The sequence below is a fragment of the Phaethon aethereus genome (assembly GCF_964289735.1).
Source record: "Phaethon aethereus genome assembly, chromosome: 4".
In the NCBI taxonomy this organism is placed as follows: Eukaryota; Metazoa; Chordata; class Aves; order Phaethontiformes; family Phaethontidae; genus Phaethon; species Phaethon aethereus.
Genome location: NC_138578.1, coordinates 5,648,926 through 5,659,514, shown reverse-complemented (window position 1 = coordinate 5,659,514; position 10,589 = coordinate 5,648,926).

The following is a 10,589-nucleotide window of genomic DNA, read 5'->3' as shown; positions in this document are numbered from 1 at the left end:
ATCAAAAAAGAATGGAATCCTCTAACTCAGCCTCATATCCCGATGTCGTCCCTGACATGGTGTCAAACGTACAAATACGCAGTGCTGGAAATGCATCAGCCTCCCTGGGCAATCCATACTGGGGCTTTGTGGTACTTAGACTCAGATTTTTTTTCTAGACTCCAGTCTAAATATTTGCTACTGGAATTTATAACCTCTGCACGGACAGCAAGCAAAATGCATTTCATACTGTTTGCCATGAGCGTGCAGAAGCTTATTTGCTTCTCCCCTGCAACAGTCCTCAGCGTCTGGCGAGACTGCAATCGTGTTTATTTTCAACTTGCTGTTCTGCACTTCTGATCTTTCTGCCTCCTGGAATCTCATCTAATCGAGTCAATGCCTTTGGGAATGGCTATTCCCCACACTAGGTGCTCAGCTGCAGATGAAGCCTTTACCAACGCTGTGTGAAATACAAACATGATGTATCATGTGCTGTAGCCTATCAACCTGTTCCGGGATCTCAGCGCAGTTTTCCTTTTTTTTTCAACTAGTGACTTCTATTCTGAAGACAACTGCCTTCAACCCTGATCCGTTACCCAGATTTTTTCCTTCAGGTTTATGAAGCCGATTGTTTTCTCATCCTGCTTTTATTTAACTGATTATTCCCGAGTACGTTACCTTTCACTTCTTTTTATTGACCTGCAGTCAATCTTTTTGATTATTTCTATTGTTGCGATAATTTTGAATTCATATCCTGTCCTCCAGCATACTCATATCTACTTCCAACTTCAAGTGGTTGTTTCCAGATATCATAAGCAGACATTCCATGCCACTTTGTTTAACATTTATGGCATTATAAAACATTTATAAAACACAAACAAATAATGGTTGAATTTCACACACATTTGGGACTTATGTTATACTGACATATATTCAAGTCCAGTCTACTCCACTTAGCAAGAACTGCTAGCTTATTTTGTGGCAGTAGAAATTACTGTAAAGTTACAGAGAATTAGGCCCAAGCTGCTTAATTTATCACTGTTCCTTCACCTTAATTGTTCTTCACATCACAAACCTCAAACTAAATTATGCCCAATTAGATCCTCAATAAAGTAATAAATTAAAAGCACTGGATGGGCCATATAATAGAAGATAACTTTATCTCTTGGCTCAAAACAGATGAAAACGGTTAGCATGGACTAACATCACACTTTTCCTATTTCATGTCCCTTTTCCCCATGCTTGTAGTCAAGTACCTAGATCTGCCTCTTTAAAAATATCTTTAAAAGTTGGTAACCTCAACTTTGGGGCTTATTTTGAGTAAGTGACAGTATCCACAACACCCAGTGACGGTGGCTGTGCATGCTTTTCTACTGCTGCCTTAGGCTGTGTCCCTACAAGATGGCAAATCTGACTTAACTAGCATATTGCAAAAGCACTATGACCATGAACTGTAACAGTTCAAATTTTGATTTTTAAAAATCTCCTAGAAGTAACTTAGTAGCAAAAACTACTATACTACCAAAAAGTACATTCTTAATTCAAGACATTCTATTTACAGCTATTTAGACTTCGTATTAGGAAGCGTTTCTTTACCGAGAGGATGGTCGAACACTGGCACAGGCTTCCCAGGGAGGCGGTCGATGCCCCATGGCTGTCAGTGTCTAAGAGGCTCTCGGACAACGCCCTTAACAACATGCTTTAACTTTCGGTCAGCCCTGAAGTGCTCAGGCAGTTGGACTAGATGATCATTGTAGGTCCCTGCCAACTGAAATAGTCTAGTCTAGTCTAGTCTAGTCTACAAATTCATTGTGTTCATTTCTATACCAAAAGGTAAGATTTAGCCTTTATATTTGGGATGGGAAAAAGAGCAAGCTGTTTTACATTTTTTCTTTTACCTATTGCAGAAAGTTACTAGCCACTTGTCCATATACTCTAAGGTAAACCATATACAGCAGTGGGACTCGGAACTGAGAATTTGCCCGATGGTTCCCAGACAATCTGAGCATTTTAACTCTCATGAGGACACAGACAGTTGTACTCCACTGTCCCAGCTCAGCCGCCATTAAGAGTTCCACTGAAATCACTGGGACTATTCACACAGAATAGACAATGCAATAGTGTTAAATGTGAGTAAGGTTGGCACAATATGACCCTAACTCATCCTCATTACTGTAGCATTTTGTATTTTTTTTCTGGAGCTATAATGAGTTGTGTTTTGACATCTCTGTCAAGATTTAGATGCTAGGCATATGTCCACATAGCTTGCCAACATTTACATCCATATTCAAACAAAGATTAACACATTGTTTCTTTTGACAAATGCAGTCAATCATGGCAATTAATTGACAATCCTCCTTCTAAATTAGTAAAAAATTCAGCCAGAACAGTCCTCTGAGCCCCCAAGCCCCACTTCACATGGAGATCAAGCATTACTAGCTTCCGACCATGTTCAGAGAATGTGTTAAAATAGAACTGGCTTTTTAACTGAATTGTCTGTATATATGCCTCAAAAAATAGGATGTGCACAGGGGATGGAGTGCAGCTTTATGTTGTATTGCATCTAGCCCTGTATTTACTCATTTTAACACTGCCCCCGAATTGGCCTCCTTTCTCATTTTAACACTGCTCCCTTAGTGAGGCAGGAGCAAATCTCTAGTAAATATACGAACCTCAATGATATTATTTGTTCTAATGCTGAGCTAAATTTGATCCACTCCCCGCAAGGGCAGTACAAATCCAATTACATGACATGTGCTGGCTTCATTATTACAAATCAAAGTGTTAAAGACATGTGAATTTGTTATGCTTTGAATAACAAAGAACCATATTTCCATACACCTCAGCATTCACCGACTTACAGACTTTATAAGCACCGAGATCAGAAAATATTACGTGTCATTTTCCTGCTTTCCCTATGTTTCTCACACAAGATACTAAAATTATACTGCCAGTTTTATCTTACAGTGAGAAATGGTGTCCTATGCTTGCAAAACAATCCCATACGTTTTTATGTTTAAATATGGTATTTGTGCATATTTTTTGTGATTATAGTACCCTTACTTTGTCTCAGAGCTGTCTTGTTTGTACTAAATAGCAATACAGGTGACTAGGTGATACTATACAGAATATTACAGTATATGGTAGCTTTATACACTGAAAACCTCATGTGTCTAAATTCTTTGTATTCCAGAAAATTCATCCTTATATATTACCTCATATACTCAATACTTTTCAATTTTCTATTTGTTTTCAATATTATTTAATGTTCTCCGGATACCTCCATAGCTAATTAGATGGAGTATTTTACATCAGCATGTTATTTGCACAGAATATTTTAAAACATATCCCTGAACTTACTGTTTATCTTCTTTTCCCAGTCTCCCATTTACTTACATGTTTTCCAGAGCATTTACAGTGTTACCAGTTAACTGTGGCTTCTATGAACACTCCATTTTCCAATATCTGCATCTTAATGCCTTTTTGTTTAAGTTTATAGCATACTAAGTTAAACAGCTCCTAGATCTGCCACTTATTTCTGCACTCATGCCAGTTCACTATCCATTGTGTTTTCTGTGTGGCTGTGCAATAAAACAGATCACGAAAAAGATCTGGCTGATCTTTTAACACAGTTTGGATTATTTTGCAGCAAAGTTGCAACCACAGCGTCAGAAGCACCAGAAGTACAGACAGAAGGCAGTAAAGAAATATGAAAAATGTTACACCAGAAGTTGTCTTGTAGCTAAATCCTAGAGAAAGAAGTTATTCTGCTGCTTTCTCCTTTTACTGTATTCTAGAAAATTCAGAAAGAAGCTACAGGAAGAAAAACCTACGTATACAGAAAAAGAAGTAGACATATGGACTACTCATGATCATTGAAATAATCTGCCCAGAAAGTGGTGGATTCCCCAACATTGGGCACTTTTAAGATTTGGATGGACGGGGTGCTTGTCTAGACTGTGCTTTTGCCAAGAAAGGTTGGACCAGATGATCTTTGAGGTCTCTTCCAACTTGGTATTCTGTGATGCAATGACTCGACTTGCAAGTCCATCTCCTACAGCTCCAAGCAGAAGTTATTTATTTGATTTCTAAAGGCCAAACGAAGGTTCTGTTGAAACTAATAGCAAAACTCTGAGACCTCTTTCCAAAATAGAATAATAATCCATGAAAAAACAATGAAAGGTTTTGTGATTTTACAATTAATAAACTTAGCAGTAATTCTAGTTAATATAACTGGGTATTTGGTCTAGCAGGATTAGTTACACACTATTAGAATGTATTGGGTAAAATAACCATGTTTGGAAGTCTAAAGTACAAAAAATAGTGTATAGTGTAACACAGTGTTTATTTACAAAAATAAACGTTGTGCTAAGCAGATCAATATAAAAACGGGACAAGTCACTTTTGTATAGCTATATCCATAGCAAAAATCCATGGCTTTTCATAATCCAGTGGGTTTAATTTTAATTTTAATTTTTACTTTTGAGTTGACAAATCATTATCCTAGCCAAGATGACTAAATATGAGAATATTTTGTTAAATAAATAAAGCATATTGGCCAGATTATAGGTGTATACATATACAGGGGGGAAAGATGGAAAAAGGAACATGTCTTGCTTTGCATTTCAATTTGTAGACCAAACGCCCTCATGGTAAAGTTTGTGCTAATCTGAAGTGCTTGCTGCTTTTCAAGATCAGAAACATTTAGAAATTCAAAGCCTATATGTTAAATATAGCTTAATGGACAAAACTATTCCTACTCCAACAAGTATTTATCTTTTTTTTCCTCTTCTTATGCTTATTTTACATGTTCTAATAAGCTATTGTTAAATTTTAATAATTGTGTTTGCCTTATGTGTAACTGTAAAAATACAGCTGTAACTCCCTTTATCCCTTCTCATTGCCAGTAACAGTCTTATGTTAATGAAGATAAATCAAATACTTGAAGCATCATTGCATGTATGTAGCTCAGCACTAAAGTAATTCCTGCATCCCTCTGAAACTCTTAAGAAAAAAGTCTTATTTACACATTGTATTTACACTGCTGTTGGATTTTGTGCAGGAGATATTAGAAATGCCTTGTTCCATTGCTGTTAATGGGAAGGTGGCACTTGGGTTAGATGGAAGATGAAAACACAAACCAACCCTGCTTGACTTACCTTTCTGTGATTTGTGATTTTCATTGCACTTACAGTTCACAACAATGAAATGCAAAATTCTGAAATAGGTATTACAAAGAAATGGTTTCCTAAGATTAACTCTGAACAAAGAGAAGACATCTGCTACTGTTCCAGACATAAATAATTGGAAGAGGACTACCTGGATTATTTGTGAGAGAAGAATTTACTTAACTGCTTTTATAAAGCATTGTTTACCACAGGGAACCTTCTACACCATGAATGTCAGAGGAAATTGTAGAAGGTCATATATGAGCTCTATGAACCAGCTGACCTCACTGACAGTGGATGTTTTGAATAAATAAGGCTTAATCCTGCTCTGCGGCAGGCTTACCTAATGTTGACTGATTTGTAAAAGCCACTTTCTACATGAAGAAGAGTCCAAAATGTATGTTTCATGATGGAGATGACATTAAAAAAATTTTTTTTCACCTTTTCTCTCTTAGATCTACACCAAAATGTTGAACATTTCCACAAATGTTAAATATTTTTTACAAAGGTGTAGCCTGCCCATTAATTTTTTTTTTTTTTTGGAGGGGGGTGGTATTTCTCCAGCATGAGCACAGAATGAACCATGTACAGAGCTTCCCGTAAAGGATGGACTCAATGAATCAAGTACCAAAACCCATGTATACCCAAGGCAGTCAGTTTTGGAACTGAAGTTCCATTTCTTAGCAAAACTTTGTTAAGATTGTTTGTTAACAAGTACCATTTTCCACTCCATTTCTTCAAAATATCCTCTTTGGCATATTCTTCCCTCTTTAAACACACTTATTTATAGAACGGCTACACAAATTCACCTTTCACCTAGTTAACAGACTCCAACATATGTGATGCCACATTTACTTCCTATTCTAAGCATCAGGAAACAAAGCAGCACTTCTGCTGTATTTACACAGTCGTGCTGGGGCGCTCCTATGCTCACACTTGAGCGGTTCATGGCATTGCACGCTTGGGATCTGCTAAATGGTCCTTCTGGGAGAGAAACATAAAGGAGTGCTTGGAGGTTGCTCATGGAAACAATACAAAACGCAGCCTCAAACATCATCACATTGCAACTGCATGGACAAGACCGTACGTTGTACTAGTTGTATGTTCCCGGGTGTTGCTGAAATAGTAGCAACAGCGTGAACAAATCATGTCTCAAAGTTTTACGCACAGTACCCATGTAACCTACTTTACACATGGAGACATCACAGTATGCAGATGTGTACATGCTAAGAATGAGGATACATATTTGCAGAATTAGAGCCTTTAGAGAAGGCAGGGCTTTTTTGTTTTTAAAAAATATTTTTCAAACAAATACCTCCACATTTCATTGTTATTCAAAAATCCTTTTTTTCTGTGCAAAACTGTGGTAGTTTTAAAGTGATATATAGTTACCTTAGATATGTCAAAACTATCTCAGTTGAAATAGCATTTCCTTTCTTCTTTATTAAACAAAAAGCGTTCACCAGTTCTGCATGATTCAGTTTACCTTTCAGTTTTAAATGCAATTATTTCATCCTGTCTGTATAACCTAGTGTTAGGCACATATGCACCTATGTATTGAATTATTTCAGGAAATCAAGTTTCTTATTGCCTTGTTCCAGGAAATGGGGTTTCTTACTGCTTTATAATATGAACTCAGCTTGTTGTACAAGAAAGTACTTAACACTTTAAAAAAGGTTTTTCTATGATCTCATTACTGTGCGCACTGTGTTATGTGGTAATGGAAACCGCATCAATTACAGGCTGTTCAGTTACATCCTGTGTATGCAGGGTCACCCTATGGAGCTTATATGTAATTACAGACAAAAGGCCTATTCTCTTCCATGTAAGCACAAACCCAAATTAATTTTGAGTCAGACTTGGCAGGATTTCAAATTTCTGCTGCCTGTGTTTGTTAAAAAGAATGAGATTAATGAATAAAATTATTTTCTAAGAGCGCTGACTTACATCCTAAAAATGTTGACTCATTACGGCAGCCATTCTGTGGCCCATTTTGCACATGGAAATCTCCTTTGTATGAAGCCTTGCTTCCTCTCCTTCTAGTCCTGATTTCAGCCTGTCTGGTGCTGTGAGATCTCAGTCAGTGCCCACTAGGTCATGTGCATAAGTTTTTCCATTGATTCCAGTGGTTGATCTGTTGGCCCCAGCTTACTTGATTATGTGAAGAAATAATAGTAAGAAAGGATTAGATGGATAGTCTGAAAATAATTTTATTACAACATGTTGTGTCTGTCTGTTAGGCTACATTCTCTCTGCTTTGTACTTGTATTCCTTGGGGAATTTCTCGTATACCGTGTTGCCTGAAGTCAGCCCTTGTTCTGATCTGTCACATCCACATTGCTGTTTGATTCTAGCCTGGTCAGGAGGGAATGCAGGAGAGAATAGCCTGCTTTAGGGCTATCAGTGGCAATAAGATGGGACTGACTCAGGCCTTCACTTGTCAATAGTATTTTAACCAAATTCCACCAACAGCAGGAAGTGCTCAGTTTTTCTAAAATTTGTGCTGAAAACATACTGTGTGAGCTACTCAAAAATAAAGGTAAGCAGTTTTACTGAGCAGAGGAAGAGGCTGATCAGTGAATTTTGCTATTGATTTGAATGGGAGCAGAATTAGACTAATTCTCCAACTGAATTTTAAATGCTTGGTATTAAATGTTTTTGAAATGCATGTATAACCCACACATCAGATACCTTCACCTATTCATAAGAACCATTTATTGAGAATTAGCCGTACCCTCACACAATTCATACAAAAGCAGAGTCAGCGACAGGGAAGAACTATCGAAGTGCTTTTAGAAAGCTATTAGGACAAAGGAAGCTCTTGTGTAAGTTTCCTTTTAAGCCTTACGAACACGAATAACCCATGCTGCTGCGGTATTACGTCAGTGTTTCTAATATTTCCATTTCTCAGGTAGCCTGAGGAATCTATGCGCAGAAATGGAGGGGGGGAGGTTGGAGTGGTCAGAGCAGTTCATACCTATGAATTATCTATTATTCTTTGTTTTATCAACAGCTCGGTATTGGGGCTGTCAAATATCAGGAGAGAAAAAAGCAGACAACCCTATGGTTGTTGTACAGAAATTAAGACTTATTCTAGCACATGATTTCCTACAACTGCTCTCATGGAAGTGGTCAGGTACGCAGCACACATTTGCTAACTTAGGTCACGAGCGTTGTTCCATGGACTTCCATAGGACTGCTGTCAATAGGTACTACCTGTGCATAAGAGATACAAACTAAATACTAAGATTAAGTACTGAAAATGTTTTACAAAAGGGAGAATTGCTATGTACTTCAGGTGGAGCCAGTTCACCCACTGTAACGTCATCTTACTGGATTATTTTCTCTACCAATCTAGTAACACCAAAACAAACCTTTCTTTTCAGATAAAAATGCAGGCCTTGTTAAACCCAGATTACTAACTTTAAATCCCGCAGCGCTGCTGCAGAACTATAACTAGCACAGTTTCCCAAGATTTATTATTTTCTCAACATTTTGTGACCATTTTTTTCTGAAAAGCTGGATACTGTAATTTCAGAACCAAAGTTGAACATAATGCCCAGATCCATTAAGACCTTTTGAGGTTTCCAAAGATCTACTTGCTTACTTTCCTCATTGAGCAAACGTAATTTTTTCTTTCCTTTTCACTTTTAACTAAATTTGTGAATGAGTTTTCAACAGTTTTGTACAGCAGAGTCAAAACTTTTAAGGCAACCAAATGCGCTAAGAACATCTCATATTTGGCATCTTTTTACTTTGTTTCTTGTTTATAAACATGTGAAGCTAAAGGCCACCCTTAAAGCATAATGCAATTTCATTTTAGGCACACTTGTAATTCTTACTGTTATTTTAAGCATGATGTCCAAAAGAACCAAGGCTCTCAAAAACACACTGTCTGCCCATGTAACTGTTGCTTTGTCCTTGCTCTTCCCAGTAACTTTTGACAGATTCTAAGAAATGTGACAGAGGTAGAAGTCATGCAGATAATGAGCTTCGTAAAAGTGTAATAGAAGTAGTCAAGCAGATGAGAGTGATTTTATACACAGCACCTGTAAGTGCCACGGCCAAAGGAAAAACTGCAACCTGAGCTCACACAGTTCAAACACAAGAGAAACCATACGGGGGAGACACTCATAAACGCTCTAGCCAAGACAGAAGCTGCAACCAAAGTGCAAAGCATACATCCTGGAAAAACAAACTGCATCAGTTCCAGTATTTCTTAGAAAAGGGCCCCTCGTACAGTGAACTGTTATGAATGTCTTGAATGGTAGCCAGACCAAGTCCTTAATTTGTAAATTCTAACAAAAGCATTATTTCCTGTAGTGTTAACAGACCTCACATCATAGTGAAAGCTCATCTACAGTTATTAAAACAAATTAAGGGTCATTCTCCTTAAATGATTACATCAAAAATAACAATCATGATAAAAATTAGTATGTTCAAGACTGAATCTGTACATGTGCATCATTTGGCTAAACCTGAACCCTGTCTTGGGAGAGAATCATTAAGACAACTGCTTTTTTCTTGATGGTTCTTTTATAATTCTAGTTATTTCCAAACCTTTTTCCCTGTGTAGCCACCCTTTTCTCCCCCCACCTCCTGCTTAGTACAATTTTGCAGCCTCAAGCACAAATGCCTCTACCCTACATAGGCAAAAAAGTTCATTGCGTGTAAGACTTCCTGCTGGCCCACACACCTAGAGGAGACAAATGAAATCAGAATACATGAATAAGTACCAGGCTCAAAGCTTTGCCTGCAGTGTTTTGCAAGATTCATCACACTCATCTGTTCTCTTCCTCCTATGCTGGTCAGCAGAACCCTTCCTCTTCCAGGCTGGGGTGGGGGGGGAAGAGCTTAGGTCAGGGAAAATGAAATATTGCTGTTACTGTGATGCCAAAAATTACTAGGCAATGAAGGAAGCCTTAACTGGCTAGGCTGAGCATACTTTTAACCGGTCCTTCCAAAGGATAAAAGCAACCAACTTGTCATGACAGCAACACATTTTCAGACAATGTAAAAATGGACATAATGAGTTGCTTTCAGACTAACATCTTGTATATAGTCAAAATTTTGAAAACAAATTAAACTCTTGCCAGTCCTGACAGTTTCTAAACCAATGCATATATATACCCCCAGAAGAAACCTCAGAAAGAAAGAAATGCAATGGACACATGTGATAGCATAGTTATCAAAGAAACCCCAGCAGAGTATTCTTCAACTTTGTGAGTCTGTAATGATGCAATAATAAATTAATCACAGACAGGCAGAACTAAAATGAATACAGGTAATACCAAACACTGTAGGACCTGCTTTTCCTTAGCAGTGGAGCTCTTTTGTTCTTAAACAAAAGCTTAAACTAGTAAAGTTGCAGTTTGCACCTTTTTAACAGTTTGGAGGCTGCTAAAGGAGAAGGCCACTGTTTACTGGAGATACCCGGGATCC